Genomic DNA, 19882 nt, shown 5'->3' on the forward strand with positions numbered 1-19882 from the left:
TGCCATTCTGACTGGAGTGAGATAAAATTTTAGAGTAGTTTTGATTTGCATTACTCTAATTGCTAGAGTAATTAAACTTTTTTTCATATATTTGTTGATGGATTGCTTGTACTACTTCTGTGAAGTGTCTGGTCAATTTCTTAGACCATTTATTGATCAGATTATTTAAAACATTATTTTTGGTGTTAAGTTTTTGAGTTCTTTATATATCCTGGAGATTCATGCTCTGAGGTACTTGTGGTAAAGCTTTTGTCTCATTCTAGAGGCTATCTCTTCACATTTTAGTTTTCTTTGCTCTGAAGACGCCTTTTAGTTTGAATCCATTGCATTTATTGATTATTGGTTTTACTTCTTGATCTTAGTCTTTTTAAGGAAATCAGGTCCTAAGCTGACATGGTAGAGATTTGGGCTTACTCTTTCTTCTACTAGATATAGGGTTTCTGGTCTAATGCCTAAGTCCTTGATACATTTTGAGTTGAGTTTTGTGCAGAGTGAGAGATAGGGCTTTAATTTCATTTTGCTATATATGGACTTTCATTTTTCCCAGCACCATTTGTTGAAGAGGCTATTTTTTCTCCAATGTATATTTTTGGTGTCCTTTTCTAGTATGAGATAACTATATTTATGTGGGTTTGTCTCTTTGTCTTTTATTCTGTACCATTGGTCTGCATGTCTGGTGCCAATACCAGGCTGTTTTTGTTACTGTAACTCTGTAGTATAACTTAATATCTGGTATTGTGATGCCTCCTGCTTCACTTTTCTTGCTGAGGATTATTTTAGCTATTCGGGGATTCTTATTTTTCCAAATAAATTTCATGATTGCTTTTTGTATTTCTATGAAGAATGTCATTGGAATTTTAGTAGGAATTGCATTAAATCTGTGTAAAATTTTTGGTAATATGGCCATTTTGACAATGTCATTTCTGCCTATCCAAGATCATGGGAGATCTTTCCATCTTCTTAGGTTTGTTTAATTTTCTTTCTTTAGTGTTCAGTAGTTTTTATTGTAGGAGTCTTTCACCTCTTTTGTTAAATTAATTCCCAAATATTTTATGTTTTGAGGCTATTGTGACTGGGGTAGATTTCCTAATTTCTCTTTCAGTGGATTCATTAATGATGTATAAGAATACATTTGATTTTGGAGTGTCAATTTTATATCATGCTACTTTGCTGAATTAACTTGTTAGTTCTAGAAGTTTTCTAATGGAATTTTTTTTGGATCTTCTAAATATAGAGTCATGTCATCAGCAAACAATGATAGTTTGAGTTCTTCTTTTCGTACACATGTATCTTTAATTTCTTTCATCTGCGTAATTGCTCTGGCTAGTGTTTCAAGAACTATGTTAAATAAAAGTGGTGAAAGAGGGCATCCCTCTCTTGTTCCAGTTTTTGTTGAGAATACTTTCAATTTTTCTCTATTTAGAATGATGTTGGCCTTGGGCTTAGCACAGATAGCTTTCAAAATGTTGAAGTATATTCCCTACTATCCCTAGGTTGTTCTTTTTTTAAGTTTTGAACAAGAAGTTGTGCTCCATTTTGTCAAATGCATTCTATGCATCTGTTGAGATAATCATATGATTCTTGTTTTTGAGTCTATTGATATGATGGTTTACATTTATTGGTTTCCATATGTTGAAACAACCGTGCATCCCTGAGATCCACTTGATTGTGGTGCACTACCTTTCTAATATGTTTTTATATGTGATTTGCCATAAAATTTTATTGAGAGTGTTTGCATCTATATCCATTAGGGATATTGGTATGAAGTTTTCTTTCCTTGATGTGTCTTTGTCTGGTTTTGAGATCAGAGTGATGCTAGCTTCATAGAATGAGTTTGGAATGGTTCACTCCTTTTCCATTTTATGGAATAATTTGAGTAGCTCTGAAGTTAATTCTTCTTTGAAAATCTTGTAGAACTCGGCTGAGAATCTGTCTGGTCCTGAGCTGTCCTTGGTTGGTAGGCTTTTAATAGTGTCTTCTATTTCATTACTTGAAGTTGTTCTGTTTAAATTGTGTATGTCCTCCTAATTCAGTCTGAGTGTCTCTAGAAATTTGTTGACGTTTTTGAGATTTTCTATTTTATTGGAGTATAAATTTTCAAAATAGTGTCTAATCACCTTATGTATATCAGTAGTGTCCATTGTGATAATTCCTTTTTCATCATCAATTTGGTAATTTGAGTTTTTTCTCTCTTTCTTTTCATTAGTGTGGCTTAGGATTTATCAATTATATTTATTTTCTCAAAGAACCAACTTTTTGTTTTGTCAATTTTTAAAATTGATTCTTTTGTTTGAATTTTATTGATTTCAGCTCTGATTTTAATTATTTTCTGTCTTTTACTGCTTTGTATTGTGATTTGTCCTTCTTTTGCTAGGGCTTTGAGATGTGATGTTAAGTCATTTATTCATTAACTTTCTATTCTTTTAATGCATGAGCTCAATGCAATAAACTTTCCTCTTAGTGCTCCTCTCATAGTGTCCCAGTGATTTTGATATATTGTATCACTATTCTCATTTACCTCCAAGTATTTTTTTAATCTCATCCCTCTTTTCTTCTGCTATTCATTTGTCATTCCATAACATATCATTTAGTTTCCCAGTGTTGCTATAGCTTCTATTTTTTTTTAATCATTGATGTCTAATTTCATCCCATTAAGATATGATAGAATGTCTGGTACTATCTCTATTTTTTTTTTTTTTTTTTTGCTAAGAGTTTCTTTGTGGCCTAAAATATTGTATGCTTGGGAGAAGAATCTGTGTACTGATGAGAAGAAAGTGTATTCACTCTTTGATGGCTGAAATATTCTATATATGTTTGTTAAGTCTAAATTATTGATAGTATTACTTAGTTGTATGCTGGGAGCCATTAGCCAAGTAGGTAAGATATTTAGATAAAGAAGATTAAAAATTTAAAGTGAAAAACTTTAAAGACAGAAGTATAGAAAGTTAAAAATAAAAAAGATAAAGAAGATGTAGAAAGATAGAAAAGATGTAGAAAGACAAGAATTTTAAACCCACAAAATAGGAAAAAAAAACTAGGAGGAAAATAAGCAACTAAGGGTAAATATAAAAACATTAGAAAAAAATTAGAAGATAGAAATAAGATAAAAATGGTTGAAAATGTCAAGTAAGGTATTTCAGATAGAAAATGCAAAAAGCTAAGACAACTATTAGATACAGACATACTTATTAAAGCAAAAAGAGGGAATTGGAAAGGGGTATATATCCCCCAAAGATAAACTTAAAATAACGCTTTTTACTCTAAACTTTTTAAATTTGGATTCATCAGGACTTAGTGCTGCGGAAAGACACATGTATCCAAAAAATGTACATAAGCCTAAAGTACTTTGGAAAGATATTCTAACAGGACAATGGAAAGGTCCTGACCCAGTGATTGTCTGGAGTCGGGGGTCTGTTTGTGTTTTTCCACAGGGAGAACAGCAGCCGATTTGTATTCCAGAGAGATTAACTAAAACAATTTCTACAGATCGAAAAGAAGATGATTTGACTCAAATCCATAACAGCTGATATCCAGAACTCCAGCTTGGCCATTCTTACATCTGCGACAGTGATTAACCAGGATGCTTTTTTCAATAGCTATTTTATTATTGCATTTTTCCACATCATAAGGTTCTATTTTTATTTTTTGAGCTCATACAAACCTAGGTTAATGTTTTTCTGATCAGTTTTATTTTTTGACTGTGGAGTTTTTAATCATTGCAATGGAGATTTCACCCAGGTAAAGCTACAAGGCCTTTACTATTATCTTATGTGTTGTACGTTTGTGTACACTCTTGTGTTTTGTGTTGTATGTCTGTATGTGCGTATGTCCATATTTCTTATATGAGGAGCGCTCATGAGAAAATGGATCCGAATTATTATTATTTTTTTTTATTCACGTGATTTAAATGGTTTAATTTAAATTAGGTAAACAGCTGTTAAGGATTGTTTTTAAAGTAGGTTAACAGATCTGTTTGTTTACTTTCACCTTTCCTTTTCATTATATTCAATAATTCTTTTCAGGATAATGTCTTTTTAGCATCATTGCCAGAATTCCTATCTTTATCCCAGTGCCGGTGAAGACAAAGATAAAACCAAACTACAGCTTCTATGATAGCTATCACAGTAAACTGTATAAACTGATGCATCAATGAATATAACTCAACAAGTAATGCTCAATCAAGGAGTCAACTTACTTTGGGAGGAAACGGATTTGGGGAGGAAATGGACATATTGATAGATTCCTCCGCTTTGAACTGCTTGCAGAACTTGCCTGGACTATGTAACTATCGTTTGGTGCAGCGAATTGTGGTAATGCTGGCATATCTTTGCTGATGGTGTCACCAGTGGTGCAATTTTTATTTCCTTGCCAGCGCACCCCATGTTAATTGTGGTAGTGCTGGCATATCTTTGCTGATGGTGTCACCAGTGATGCAATTTTTCCCAAGGAGCCGTCAATTGGCTTGGTGTTGTGGCATTTCTGTATCCTCCTCCCTTCTGCTAGTGATGGTCTAAAATTTGGGGGCCAATGGCTATATGCTGGACCAGTAGTCAGTGACGGGTATGATCCAATTGCAGTGGTATCAACCTAAGACAGGAGGCTGACGCCTAAAGGTCAGTTTTCCGATGACGGGTAAGAACCATATGTTGAATTGGACAACCTACCAGGCACAGTCCTTAAGCCACATTGCTTGTTGTTTAATTAATCAGAAGGGGGGAGATGCTGGGAGCCATTAGCCAAGTAGGTATGACAATTTCCTTGCCAGCATACCCCATGTTGCAGTGACATTGAATGTAGGTGACCTTGCTCAAGGACCAGGGCAGATTAGGGTGTTCCTGGTTTAGGATAATCGGGTTTAGGGCTTTCCAGGTTTAAGATTATTCCTGCTGGGAATAGGGCGTATCCTGCTGCCTGAGTTCCCCTTGAGTTATCATGGGATTCAGACAGTATTTTTTGGGAGATAGAAGCCCAGTGGAGGTGGATTTGGGCAGAGAACGTGGATTTCCCCAGACGGTGATTGTAGACGGCTGGTGTGAGTTCGGGAATAAAGAGTTGCTGTTTGAATCTACAAGCTGTGTGGTGGCTCGTGATTGTGTGCCCAGCCAGACTGCGGCAGTTGTGTAGTTTATTTTTTTATTTTTTTAGTTTTTGTTTGAAGGCTCTATGCAGCAGTGAGAGAGATATGTTAAAGTCACCCAGAATTATTGTATTGTGGTCTGTTTTAGTCTTGAAATTAAGAAGGGTTTGTTTAATGTACACAGATACTCCATTGTTTGGGTCATAAATATACAACAGATCCACACCAAGGCACATTATAATGAAAATGCTTCAATACAGAATAAGAGTAGAATTTTAAAGGCTGTGAGAGAAAAACCTCAGATTATGTATAGGGCGAAACGATTTGAATCTTAGCTGATTTCTCAACCCAGACCCTGAAAATTAATAGGTCCTGGAACAATATATACCAGGTATGGAAGAAAATGATGCCAACCAATTCTATAACCAGCAAAATTAAGCTGCAGATTTGAAGATGAAATAAAACCTTCCATGATAAACAAAAGTTTAAAGAGTTCACAACTAGAAATCCTGCACAAAGAACATTCTCAGCAAAGTATTCCATGAGGATGAAATGAAAAAAAAAAAAGTGAAAACCAACAAAGGGAGTAACTACACTCAAGAAATAGTCAAAGGAGAAACTAAGTCAAATTAAAAAACAGAAATAAACCCAAAAGACTGGAAATACAAATCATATATCAATAATAACCTTGAACATTAATGGCCTAAACTCATGAATCAAAAGTCATAGACTGGCAGATTGGAATAGAAAACAAGACCCAATGATATGCTGTCTCTAAGAGACTCACCTCATAGGCAAAAGCATCCACAGACTGAAGGTGAAAGAATGAGAAAAACATATCACTCACATGGATCAGGTAAACAAGCAGGAATTTCTATCCTCATATCAGATAAAGTGGACTTCAAGCCAAAGTTAATCAGAAGGGACAAAGAAGGAGTTTTCACACTGCTTAAATAAATTATACATCAATGGATTTCACTTTTAACAATGAAAAATGCTGACAAGTGCGGCAATCCACCTTAATACTCTTTGCCTTGACCAGTAATTAGTTCCAGGCAGGTTATTTATTTTTTCTCTAGTAAAACAGCCCAGGCCACTACTAAACCTGCTGAATTAAATACTCATAACACATTATTCAGTGAATAATTCTGGGCATGAAGTGAAGAACTAACCACCATAGATATCTATCTATGCATTGTATTTTAAAATTTAAATTAAAATTAGGAAGTAAGAATCCCAGGGAACTTTCTGTAATAGTAGATGTTTCTAAGAGTAACAAAAAGAAAAATTTAATTAGGAAGTTTTTTATTTAAACAAAATTTTACACTTATATTATGATGTAGACATAATTAAAAATAGCACATTAAAATTTAAATTATTTTAGCATTTTATAATTTACATATGTGATAACTACAATTAAGTGAATAATATTTTTAATAGAATGAATTAATTTTCTATATAAAAATACTTTATTTTGTATCATCACTGTCTTTAGAGTAAACTCAAATATTTTATATGACTTTCAAGATGTAGCATGGTTTGATTGTGACTTACTTTCACCAGACTTCTTATAGACAATGATACCTTTTTATAATGTATATGCCCATCAACTATGGAATACTCTGAGGCAATAAATATTAACAAAGTGTTTATCTTACCACATGTTACCTCACAAACCTTATGCTAAGTCAAAGAAGCCAGATGTGTAAGATCTCACATACAGTGTTTATATGACACTATTTATATGACATGTTTGTAGAGGACAAGTCTATAGGAAGAATAAGTTAGTGGTTTACTGGGTGTAGGGTGAGAAAACAGATTTATTGCAAATAGTGATAACTGAATCTCTTTCAGGTGACAGAAATGTTGAAAAACTGGTTTGTGGTGATAAGCAATTATTTGTAATTAATAATAATTAAATTTTTACTAAAACAATGTTGTGTGTTGTGTAAACTATGCCTTAATTTAACTATGAATGAATCCATGATGGATGTGGTGGTGCATCTTTAGGCCAGCCTCTTGGGAGGCTGAGGCAGGAGGATCACAAGTTTGAGGCCAGCCTCAGGCACCTTGCAAGACCCTCAGCAATTTAACAAAACTCTGTCTCAAAGTAAAAAATAAAAAAGGATTAGGCATATATCTCAGTGGTAAAATACCCCTAAGTTCATTCCCTTATATCATCCCTGAAAGATCCATATCAATAAGATCATGATGAACTTGCTAGCATTTTAACAAAATAGAGTCTTGAAATAATTACCTAGATATACCAGGAAAATAGAACAAAGTAAACAATGAGAAATGAATAAATATCTAAACAAACAAATATCCCCCATATTTTTTCATCTAAATATTTCAGCAATTATAACATGTAACCACATTCCAAAATCCCATACTTATTAAACTAAAAAAAATCCTACATAATTTTTTTAATTTAGTATTTTATTTTTTTATCTTATTTTTTATTTGTTTTAATTAGTTATGCATGACAGTAGAATGCACTTATATACTTTGATGTATCATACATAAATGGGATATAGTTTCTCATTTTTCTGATTATACCTGTTGTAGAATCAAATTGGTCATACAGTCACATACCTACATAAAGTAATAATGGCTGTTTCATTCTACTATTTTTATTATCCCCACATCTCCTGCCTTCCCCTCCTTTCACTTCCCTCTACCTAATCTAAAGTAACATTATTATTTTTTGCATTACAATTCTTAATACACATAAATACCACACTTTTTGTATCTCTGTTTGTATATAAAATATCTTGACACCCAATTCAAGTCTTCATACATGTACTTTGTATAATGATGTCCATCATATTCCACCATCCTTACTAATCCCCTGCTCTCTCCCACCCCTCTTCCCTATCTAGAATTCATCTATACCTTCCATGATCTCCTTCTCTATCCCACTATGAGTCAAATTCTTAATAACTATTATTTTAAAATAATAGACAATTTACATTTAAAGATAATCATAAAATATTGAAACTATTTTTAAAAATCAAAGGCAACTTTCATGGCTCATTGCTTTATTCAGACATTTATTGAAATGATTGAGAACTATTAATGACTTTTCATGTATATCTTTATGTGAGTCATGAATGTACTGACGAATTATTGACACACTTCCATGTCAGTGTGAAGTATTTTTAAATCAACATAATACAGATGATAAACTTTCAAATATTCCAGAATTAATCACTATAACAAAAAAATGGAATGTATGACAGTTTAATCAATTGTCAAGAACATGATGTTCATTATGTTAGTTTTTATAATTGCATTCATTAAAAATGCAGCCATTGTATTTGAAAAGAGTTACAGTAGATTTCATTAGTTATGATATTAATTGATAATAATTTTTTAAATATATATTTTTTGGTATTTCTAAGCATTAAAAAATTTCCACTAATAGCAATGATAATTGTTTGCATGCCTAATCTGTGTTCAGTGCCTCACATTACAGAATTCATCGGTGGGTATGTAGGTAGATAGATAAATAGATCAATACACATACATATGTGCATGCAGAAAACATTCACTATTCATAAGAAATCTGTGAAATAGGTACTCTTATTTTTCCCATTTAAAATTAAGAAATTCAATTTTTTTCTTCAACATTGAATACAAAAGTTTAGGTAGCATTCCAGTGTAGAGTTACATTTCTTTTACTTTTTAGGGCATTTTAGTTATGCATAATAGTGGGGTTCATTTTAACATATACATACATGTATATATAATTTGCTCTATTTCAGTCTCCACATTGTCCCCTTTCTCTTGCCTCCCTTCTTCCCCAATTTCCTTCCTCTACTCTATAGGTTTTTCTTCTGTTAATTTATTTTTTTATTCGGTGCATTAAAGGTATACATATAAGTGAAATTAATTTTGATATATTCCTCCATGTGCATAGCACAGTTCAGTCAATTTCATTTTTCAGTTCTTCCTCTTTCCCATACCTCTTCACTCCTACTTGATCTCCTTAGTCTCAACTCCACAGTTCTCCCCTCCATTTTCATGGTATCCCCCATTTTTATATTCTTTATTTCTTGTTCATAAAAGAGAAAACATTTGACCTTTGAATATCTGAGTCTGGATTATTTCACTTAGCATGATAAGCTCCAGTTCTATCCATTTACAGCAAATGCCATAAATTTCATTTAGGGACACAAAGTCTGGTTATGCAACTTTATTACTGTGGGTTGCAATTCTATAAACATTTGTATACACATATAATGCTTTTGGATATTTACCAAGGAGTTGGATTGCTGGGTCATATGGTTGTTCCATTCCTAGTCTTTTAAGGAATCTCCATACAGCTTTCCAAAGTAGTTGCACTAATATGCAGTCCCACCAACAATGTATGAGTGCACATTTTTCCCCCACATCATCATCAGCATTAGTTATTATTATATGTATTCTTGATGATTACCATTCAACTTGAGTGACACAAAATCTTAATGTAGTTTGATTAGCATTTCCCTGAATGCTAAAGATATTTACCAATTTTTATGTTTGTTGGCCATTTGTATTTCTTCTTTTGAAAAGTATGTTTAATTCTTTTGCCCATTTATTGATTGCAGTACTTTGTGGGGGGTACCAGGGACAGAACTCAGGAGCACATGATCACTAAGCCACATATCCAGTGCTATTTTGTATTTTATTTAGATACAGGATCTCACTGTGTTGTTTAGGGCCTCACTAAGTTGCTGAGGCTGGCTTTGAACTCAAAATACTCCTGCCTCAGCCTCCCGAGCCACTGGGTTTACAGGCTTGCACCACTGTTCCTTGGCTATGCCCTTCCTCTTTTTAATGTAGGTATTTATCATGGTAGTCTTCCCATGCTAGGCAGAATTTGTTTTTGATATTAAGTATTTTGAGTTCTTTACATGTTTTTATATTAATCTCCTATCAAAAGAATAGCTGGTGAAGATATTCTCCCATTCTATAGACTGTATTTTAATACTCTCATTTCCTTTGCTGTGGAGAAAATTTTTAATTTGAAGCCACCTATTTACTCATTCTTCATTTTATTTTTTGAGGTTTTGAAGTCTTATTTAGGAATTAGGTGCCTAAACTGATATGTTACAGTGTGTTTTATTCTAGAAGTTGCAGTGTTTCTGGTATAATTCCTAGGTCAATGATCCACTTTGAGTTGATTTTTGTGCAGGGTGAGAGATAGAAATCTAGTTTTATTCTTCTTTATATAGGTATCCAGTTTTCCCAGAAACATTTGTTAAAAATATTATGTTTTTCAGCTACACATGGTACCTTCTTGAAGGATCAGATGAAGGTATCTATGGATTTGGCTCTGTGTTTTCTTTTCTATTCTCTTGGTCTTCTGTGTGTGTTTTAAGGCCAATACCATGCTGTTTTTGTTATTATTGCTCTCTATATATGCGATATTGTGATAACTCTAGCTTTGCTCTTGTTGCTCAATATTTCTTTGGCTATTACTGGTCTCTTATTATTACATATCATTTTAGAACTTTATTTTCTTGTTCTGTGAAAAATGTGATTTGGCATTTCAATGGAGACCACATTGACTCTGCAGATCCCTATTGGTAATATGGCCATTTTGATCATATTAAATCTGCCTATCTGAGAATGTGGGAGGCCTTTTCATCTTCTGAGGTTTTCTTCAATTTCTTTCTTCAGTATTCTATAGCTTTCATTGTAGAGGTATTTCACCTCCTTGATTATACTTATTCACAAGCATTTTTGAGGCTTTTGCAAATGCAACTGCTTTCCTGATTTCTTCTTCAACATGGTTGATTATTGGAGTATAAGAAAGATATTCATTTATATATTTTGATCTTGTATTCTGCTATTATGCTGAATTTGAGCTCTCAAAGTTTTTCTGGTGGAGTTTTCTGGTGGAGTTTTTTGATATCTTCTACACATAGAATCATGTGGTCAACCAGCTTCTTCTTTTCCTATTTTTTATTTCTTTAATTTTCTTCTCTTGCTTGATTGCTGTGTCTAGGTTTTCCAGAACTATATTGGATAGGAGTGGTGAAAGTGGACAGCCTAGTTTGTTCCTGATTTTAGAAGAAATGCTTTCAGTTTTCCTCCATTTAGTATAATGTTGGCTTTTACAACCTTTATCATATTAAGGTAAGTCCCTTTTATCCCTAGTTTCTTTAGTGTTTTTAACATAAATGGATGCTGTATTTTGTCAAAGGATTTTTATTCATATATCAAGATGATCATGTGTATTTTTTGTCCTTCTATGCATGTGGTAAATTTTTTGAAAATTCATATTTCAATAAATGGGAAATCTAGAATATATTAATGAATTTCTAGGCACATGTGACCTACAAAATTGAACCATGAGGATATAGAAAACCTAAATACACTAATATCAAACATTGAGACTGAAACAGCAATTAAGCACCTTCCAACAAAGAAATGCCCAGAACCAGATGGATTCTCAGTGAGTTCTACTAACACCAATCCTCCTCAAATTATTCCATGAAACAGGAAGAGAGGAAACACTGCCAAATTTATTCTATGAAGCTGGTATCACCCTGATACCCAAACCAGACAAAGAACATGTCAAGGAAAAAAAAAAACAAAACTACAGATTGATATCCCTGATGAGCAGAGGTGTAAAAATTCTTAATAAAATATTAGCAAGTCACATTCAAAACACATTAATAAAATTGCATATGATCATGTTGTTTTCATCCCAGGGATGCAAGGTTATTTCAACATATGCAAATGAACAAATGTAATTCACCATATACAGTTATATTTCTTCAATTTTCTAAATCATACAATCTTGTTTAATGAGGAAGAAAAACACTGAATTTGTTCAACTTAAACACTTAGAGTAATTCTATTGTGTATAATTTACCTAATGAGACTAGACACATGATATATTTCAAGAGACATAATTAGTCTACAGAGTTAGAAGTTAGAATAATGATTACTCTCGGAGGAAGCAAGTGGAAGGGAGGTTTCAAAAGGGTTTCTAATTGGCTGAGTTGGACTTGGTCAAGGCTGTGATGGACCAGGAGGACTTTTCTTTGTCCACATCTAGGAGACCTGAAAGGTCCTGGATTTGTGAACAATTTTCTTTTCCATCTCTACTCCTTTAAGGCAGAGTAGATTCTTGTATATCTGTTCCCCTGGTGATAAGACAGTCTTATTTATTCTGAAGTTCTTGAAGCATTTCAAAGTTCTGCCCTCTGCATAGCTGCCTGACCCAGAGAGGAGATGGTGCCCACCTAGAGAACAGACAGTAGGAGGACTGTGGCTCTCCTCTAGGACCTCCCAAGGGTGTGCTGCACCTTTGAACTGCACAAATGTATTTTATTTAATCACCATGAGCAACAAATAGCCTAGTGTTTCTGTGGGACATTCAGGTTCTATTGAGAAAATCACAAACATAGGAAACTCATGAAAGTATTTCTTGGAGTAAACCTTGGCATTTTTCTTAGGCTGTGACCAAAGCTGAGTACAGAGAACATGACTCGTGAGGCATGTGCTATGAGTATCCCTGACCTTGACTTAGAGCAGCCAACTGAAGAGTGGGCAGGTGCTCTCTGGAGATTCAGACTGGGCCCAGAAAAAAATACCTACCTGTGCTCAGTTCCTCCTTGTGCCAGCAACCTCACAATGGCCCCAATTGTTTATGCTAATTACCTAAATTCATATTTTATTTTTTCTGCTAAATATGGTTTCCAGTGTATTATTTTTATGCTGTTATCATAGCATATTGCATCCTTGGACCCCTATGGCTGTATCACATAGCCCAGGAATGCACTACGACAAGGTCAGTGACCTTGAGACAAAACCAAACAATCTTACTGCTCCCTGGCTGCCCATCCATAAGGTACTAGTCTCTTCTTCTTGTAAACCTAATGTGACACTATATTTTGCATTTATACTCTATTACTCTTTTTGATAGGCTTGCTCTTTTTTAAATGACGTGTAATTGATTTCCCACTGTGCTTCTTTCTGGAATGTTGATGGTGTCTCCCCCAGCACATACACACTTTTTTCACATGGTCCTGTACATTTTTGTTTCCATGTATGTCTCTTCATTTTTTTATCCAAATATGTCTTCTGTGGTATTTTTAAATAAATAAATATTTATTTAAATAAAAAAAGGCTTCTGAGTTCTGGGGTTCTCTTTCTTAATCTGGGTACTAATTACATATGTATGTCTAATTTGTGAAAATAACTCAAACTATGGTTATGATATATCGTGTGTTGCAGAGATAAAACAGTACAAAGTTTAAAATGAACACTTTGAATTTTATTTTCAGTAACATATTCCAGGAATATTTCAGGTGAAAAAAATTATAATTGTTAAGTTTCAGGGCAGGTGAGCATTTTCAATAGCAGGACCACAATTCTAAAATCATAAAGCATAAACTGAAATTTTGTTTATCAATTATCTTTCTTAAACATATTGTATTTGTATAAGTATATTCTGTTTTTATTTGGTCTTAGCAGAGGTAAAAATAAGAGTCTTTGTGCTGTATTCATACTTGGAAAGTTTCTAATTCAAATATTTTGGTCAAATGTTATTTTTATTCAACTAAGAGATCATAACAAAGTGTATGCAAAATAAAGTTTGGTTTCAAAAAAGGAAATGACAAAGTCTCTAGTCATATGAAAAAAACATGATCTGAGTGATAAAAATTTTGTAAATTGACAATTCAGTAAACTTATAGTGAAAATTTGGAAGGTATTATCTGTTAGAAAAAGCTGACACTATCCTTAACTGTCTGATATAATATAGTGAAAAATATCTTGAATGGAGCTTTAGAAGTCCTCCTGACTACATATTTAAATAAAATAAACTGTGAGAAAAATCATAAATGCTGGATTCTGGTGGAAATTAAAAACTATCTTGACTAGCTAGATTCTGTTGGTGAATGTAGTGATAGGAATTTAAATTTACAGAACTACACAAATTAAAGGTTGGGAAGAATTTGTGTGAAAGAGTTTTGTCAGTTACAGTAAAGCTGCTAAATTAAATGTAATATTGGCAAATTATTATATATAAATATAACATATCAACCAACATTTCAAAAAATGTGCTTTGTAGAATGTTAAATATCTAATTATGAAAGTGATCACCAAGAAATTCTGGATTCAATGATAATCAATCTTTTTCTAAGCAACTTCTCAAACCCTTTAAATAACAGTGAAAAACACTCTTTTTTAAACTGTGAAACACCTTAAGTGACAATGTCTCAGAGAAAATCTTAATGAAAACCTGGCATAGACACTTTGGTAAAACAAAAGGGATAGATTAATAACATGTCTCACAATTGCCACACATATGCAACCATCATAATTAACTTAAGATTTATAAAAATAGTAATGTACATTCCAGAATTCAATCCCAGGATAAAGCAAAAGAAAACTGCAATAAAAATTACTTTATAGATTAAAAGTGAAACATGCTGACATCAAGATAACTATCTCCTATTTTTATTTCCCACTCAATTACTGATGGCCCTTGCCACACTTCAGAGAAAATAGATACCAAGTCTTTCATATTTATATTCTCCCAAATTTGAAATTATAGCCCAAAGGAATTTCTTTTTTTAATTTTATTTTTTAGTTTTAGTTGGATACAATACCTTTATTTATTTATCTTTATGTGGTGCTGAGGATAAAACCCAGGTATTCGCACATGCTAGGCAAGTGCTTTACCGCTGAGACACAACCCCAGCCCACAAAGGATCTTCTTTATTCTGCTATTATAAATTCTACAGAATGACTTTGGGTAATGTGACTAACTTCTGTATCAATTGCAATTATGTGTGGAATGTAATTTATTGATTGTATAGAATTTAGCTAAAGTTCTAAATGTGAGGCAATGTACCTGTGGCATCATAAGTGATAGATTTATAATATAGAAAGGAATGAGGAAAATTGTTTAAAAATTATTTAAGAGACAAAAATGATGCACAGATACCACAAGACTTCCATGTTACATGCAATAAAGAAGAATATGAATTTTAAAATTCAATAGTTATATAAATGTAATACAGACTAAATGAATAAAACTGGGAAAATACAAAATAAAGTTTCAAAGATATGGTAAGAAATAGCCTTAATCTCCTCACTTGAAGAAGTTATTATTAATATATATAGGGGATTTTATTATAGAGATAAAAAACTTTCTAGAGGCATATGACCTACCCAAATTAAACCAGGAAGACATAGAAAATTTAAACAGATCAATTTCAAGCAATGAAGTTGAATATGCCTTGAAAGTTTACCAACAAAGAAAAGCCCAGGACTGTATGGATTCTGAACTGTTCTACCAGACCTTTGAAGAAGAACTAACACCAATCTTCCTCAAATCATTCATAAAATAGAAAAGGAGGGAAACCTTCCAAACTCGTTCTATGAAGCTAGCATCATCCAAACATAAAAACTAAACAAAGACACATCAAGGAAAGGAAACTTCAGACCAATATCCCTGATGAACATAGGTGCATTAAACACTGATAAAATACTGGCAAATCACACACAAAAACACATTAAAAATAGTGCACCATGGTTAAGGGGGGTTCATCCCACAGATGCAGGGTTGGTTCAGCATATGGAAATCAATAAATGTAATTTAACACGTAAGCAGACTTAAAGACAAGAACTGCATGATTATCTCAATGAATGCAAAAAAATAATTTGACAAAACTCAGCATCCATCCATGCTTAAAACCTAGAAAAAATAGGGATAGTAGAAATATACCTCAACATTGTAAAAGCTAGGTATATAGAACCCAAGGCCAACATTATTCTAAATGGTGAAAAATGAAAGCATTCCCTCTAAAAACTGGAACAAGACAGGGATGCCCTCTTTCATTACTTCTATTCAGCAGAGTCTTTGAAACCCTATCAAGAGAAATTAGACAGAAGAAGGAAATTAAAGAGATACATATAGAAAAAAAAGGAAGTCAAATTATCACTGTTTGCCAATGACATGATTTTATATTTAGAAGATCCAAAAAATTTCAACAGAAAACTTCTAAAACTAATAAATTAATTCAGCAATGTAGAAAGATATAAAATTAAAACCCATAAATCAATTGTGTTCCTATATTCCAATGATGAATCAGCTAAAAGAGAAATTAGAAAAACTATCCCTTTGACAATAGCCTCAAAAAAAAAACTACTGGGTATGAATTTAACAAAAGAGGTGAAGGAACTCTACAATAAAAACTACAGAACACTAAAAAAAGAAGCTGAAGAAGACCTTAGAAGATGGAAATATCTCCTTTGTTCTTGGATGGGCAGAATTAATATTGTCAAAATATCCATACTACCAAATGTGCTGTGCAGATTTAATGCAATTTTAATACAATTCCAATCATGTTCTTCATAGAAATAAAAAATGCAGTCATAAAATTCATTTAGAAAAATAAAACGCCCAGGATAGCCAAATGAATCTTTAGTGAGAAAAGTAATACAGGAGGCATCACAATACCAGACTTTAAATTATATTACAGAACTATAGTAACAAAACTAGCATGGCACTGGCAGCAATAGAGACAGGAAAAAAAATGGAATAGAAAAAAGACACAGAGAAAAACACACATAAATAGTTATCTCATACAAGACAAAGGCATCAAAAACATACAGTGGAGAAAAGATAGCCTCTTCGACAGATGTTGCTGGGAAAAGTAGAACTCCATATGTAGCAGAATGAAATTTAATCCCTATCTCTCACCCTGCAAAAAACTTAACTCAAAGTGAATCAAAGACTTAGGCACAAGAACAGAGACCCTGCACCTAACAGAAGAAAAAGTAGGCCCAAATCTTCATTATGTCAGATAAGGACCTGATGTCCTTAACAAGACTCCTAATGCCCAAGAAGTAAAATCAAGAATCAATAAATGGAACAGATCAAACTAAAAAGCTTCTTCTCAGCAAAAGAATCAATAACATGGAGAGAGAGCCTACATAATGGGAGAAAATCTTTACCACATACACCTCAGAGCACTAATTGCCAGAATATATAAAGAATTCAAAAAACTTAACACCAAAACAAATTAACTAAATCAATAATGGGCTTAGGACTGAACAGACACTTCACAGAAGGAGAAATACAACTGATCAAAAACATATGAAAAAAATGTTCCTCACCTCTAGCAATCAGAGAAATGCAAATTAAAACTACTCTTAGATCTCATCTCACTCTAGTCAGAATGACAATTATGAAGAATATAAGCAATAATAATTGTTGGCAAGGATATCAGGGAAAGGTACAATCATACATTGCTGGTGGGACTGCAAATTGGTGCAACTACTATGGAAAGCAGTATGGAGATTCTTCAGAAAACTTGGAATGGAACCACCACTTGACCCAACTATCCCACTCCTCAGTTTATACTCAAAGGACTTAAAATCAGCATACTACAGGGACACGACCACATCAATGTTTATAGCAGCTCAAGTCGCAATATCTATACTATGGAACCAGCCTAGATGCCTTTCAACAGATGAAAGAATACAGAAAATGTGGTATATACACAATGGAATATTGCTCAGCCTTAAAAAAGAATAGAATTATGCCATTTGTCAGCAAGTGGATGGTGCTGGAGAATATCGTGCTAAGCAAAATAAGCCAACCCCCCAAAAAACAAAGCCTGAATGTTTTGTCTGATAAGCTGATGCTGATCCATAATGAGGGGAGATAGGGAAGAATGAAGGAACTTTGGATTGTGCAAAGAGGAGTGAGGGGTGGGGATGGGAAGGATGATGGAATGAGGCAGATTTTAGTACCCTATATACATGAATTACATGAATGATTACACTACAGGTGTGATTCTGTACCATGTACAGGCAGAGGAATAAGAAGTTGTGCTCCATTTTTGTACAATGTCAGAAGGCATTCTACTGTTAGGTATAACAAATTAGAACAAATTATAAAATTTTAAAAATAAATGGGCTAAGGGAATGAATAAACACTTCACACAAGAAGAAATATGAATGGTCAACAAATATGTGAAAAAATGTTCAATGTCTCTAGCAATTAGAGAAATGTAAATTAAAACTCCACTGAGATTTCATCTCACTCCAGTCAGAATGGCAACTATTAAGAATACAAGTAACAATAATTGTTGGCCAGGATGTGTTAGAAAGGATCCAATCATACATTGTTGTTAGGACTGTAAATTGTTGCAACTACTCTAGAAAGAAGTATGGTGATTCCTCAAAAAACTCAGAATGAAACTACCATTTGGCCCGGTTATACCATTTTTTAGTATATATCCAAAGGTGTTAAAATCAGGATACTGTAGAGACACAACCACATCAATGTTTACGGCAGCTCAGTACACAATAGTTAAACTATGGAATCAACTTAGTTGCCCTTCAACAGATGAATGGACAAAGAAAATGTGGCATATATGTACACAATGAAATATTACTTAGCCATAAAGAATGATTTTACCAAATTTGCCACTAAATGGATGGGTCTGGAGACTATCATGCAAAGTGAAATAAGCCAATCCCCCAAACCAAATGCTAAATGTTCTCTTTGATATATGAAATCTAAACAACAATAAGGGGGAGGAGGTGGAGAATAGTTCAATGGACTAGACAAAAGGGAATAAAGGGAATGGAGGAGGACAGGAAAAGGAAAGACAATGGAAAGATCTGTCATAACTTTCCTATGCATATATATATATGAATATACAACAGTGAATCTCTACATAATATACATCCACAGACTAGGATCTTAATTTGCATAAGATGCACTCCATTTTATAAAAGTATGTCAAAATTTGCTCTATTATCATGCATAACTAAAAAGAAAAAATAAAAAGTTTAATAAAATGTCTCTAGTATGCCAAAAATGAGTTTTAGGAGCAGACTTTGATTAACCATTATCTTGCTATATTTCCTTACATAGCACATATATCAGCAAGCATATAGGTAGTATCAATTTCTTGTCTAGTTTTAATATTGCTACAACAAACATGGGAGTATGGATGTCTCTTTGACAAATTGACTCCATTTCCTATGATTTTTATACTGTATATTAGGATTGCTAAATCATATGGTAATTCTAAAAATTTTTGAGGAAATTTCAGGTTGTTTTTCATAATTGCCATATTAGTTTACATGCCTAGAAAGAGTGTATAATAGTTCTATTTATACCACATACTCACCAATACATATCATCTATCTTTTTGATCAGAGCCATCTTAACAGATGTGAAGTGATATCTAATTGTGGCACTGACTTGCTTTTCCCTGATGATTAGTGATGTTGAGCACCTTTTCACATATTGTTGTTCAATTTCATCATTATGTCTATCTAGATCCTTTGGTCATTTTTAATTGCCTTATTTGTTGTTTTGCTATTAAGTTGTGTGAGTTAATCATATATTTTGAATATTAACTCTTTCAGATGTAAAGTTTGCAAATTTTTTCTTCCATTCTGAATGTTGTCTTTCATTTTTCTGATTGTCTCCTTTGCTGCACAGAATTTTTTAGTTTCACAAAATCCCATTTGCTTATTTTTGCTTTTGTTGTTTTTGGTATAAGTTTCAAAAAAATTATGTCTAAGACTAACGTGAACAAACATGTCCTCATTGATTTATTCTAGATATTTTACAATTTCCTGTCTCACATTTAGAAATTTAAACCAATTTGAGTAGATTTTTGTGTATGATGTAAGATATAGATCCAATTTCATTCTTTTGAATGTTATCCTGATTTCCTCCAAAACAGTTGTTAAATAGGTTGGACTTCCCACATTTCATTTCTGGGTAATTTTGTGAAAATTAGTTGCCTACATATGTGTGGGTTTATT

Source organism: Marmota flaviventris, chromosome X (assembly GCF_047511675.1).
Source record: "Marmota flaviventris isolate mMarFla1 chromosome X, mMarFla1.hap1, whole genome shotgun sequence".
NCBI lineage: Eukaryota > Metazoa > Chordata > Mammalia > Rodentia > Sciuridae > Marmota > Marmota flaviventris.